The 1,204-nt window shown below is 50.3% G+C and overlaps 1 non-coding gene across 1 annotated transcript; it reads right to left on the reverse strand.

Annotated features, from left to right (window-relative positions):
• Positions 1-891: 891 nt before the first annotated feature.
• Positions 892-964, reverse strand: Trnar-acg (transfer RNA arginine (anticodon ACG)). Its single transcript has one exon. It is a non-coding gene; the product is annotated as a tRNA-Arg (tRNA).
• Between the last annotated feature and the right edge of the window lie 240 nt (positions 965-1,204).

Below are 1,204 nucleotides of genomic sequence, written 5' to 3' on the forward strand. Positions count from 1 at the left end.
AGTTTTATTTTGGTAAGATGACGCATCAAAACCTCGCTACAAAGGGGATACCACTATTAATTCTTAACACCATCACCATCATCATCATCATCGTGTTGAGATAGGCCCCGCCAGCGATGTCTCGAGCCCCGGCTGTAGAAAGATACAAAAGAAACTTCGGCATGCCGAGACTTCAACCGGAGCACAAGGTCGCGGGTTCGATTCCCGGCCACGGCGGCCGCTTTTCTGATGGAGGCGAAAAGCAAAAACACCCGTGTGTACGAGATTTCGGCGCACGATAAAGATTCCCAGGTGGTCAAAATTAATCCGGAGCCCTCCACTACGGCGCGCCTCATCGCCTGCGTTGCGTCGGCGCGTTAAACCCCACAATCAATCAATCAATCAGACTTCAACCGGCCAGCGGACGCCCCAGCCGGGGTCTCCTTTCCGCCCTCTGTCACACTCAACGAGCGCCGCTACTGTCGGCTTTCACGAACTCTGGAAAGAGGGTTTGTGTGTGCTTGTACTGGTTTGGTGCGCGTGCAAAAGCACCAGGAAAGCTGTTTGACCGAAAGCGTTTCGGGAACAAATACGAGGTTCCTCCGAGCGCAGAAGGCATTCTTTTTTGACAGCATGACACCCCGCTATCGCTCTGTTCGAGGCATGCTGTAAGCTCGTCCGGAAGGGTGATGTTCCTGCATCACCCTTGTTCATCTCTCGCCATGCAGCATACCAGCTAATTTTGCCGTCGGCTTCTCGTTGTCAACACCAAGACAGCAAATTCTGCTCGCCGCTTGACCAGCACGCTATCACACACGAGGGAGGTGACGGAGCCCGGTTCGGGGACGCGTTCTCGAATGTAAGAGCACACACACAAAAGGCCAAAAGCACACGCAAAGAAACAAATACTGACGAGCCTGCCAGGACTCGAACCTGGAATCTTCTGATTCGTAGTCACACGCGTTATCCGTTGCGCCACAGGCCCGACTTGTGGTTCGCTCAACAATAACTTTATTTATATGAATAGATATGGGTTAAATTTACATGAAACGACGAGGTATGGTATGAAACCAGCCACTACAGCCGAGGGTGACTAAATATTCACACATGAACATGTCTACACATAATTACATGGGAAAAAGGACCTCGGTTACAGGCAGAAAAAGATTTGTAGCGTGAAAAAAATATCTTACAGGGCATCAAGCAAAAACAAACGCCAATAACA

This window comes from Haemaphysalis longicornis, unplaced genomic scaffold (genome assembly GCF_048455015.1).
Source record: "Haemaphysalis longicornis isolate Haplotype H1 unplaced genomic scaffold, Haemaphysalis longicornis Haplotype H1 scaffold_1, whole genome shotgun sequence".
Classification (NCBI taxonomy): domain Eukaryota; kingdom Metazoa; phylum Arthropoda; class Arachnida; order Ixodida; family Ixodidae; genus Haemaphysalis; species Haemaphysalis longicornis.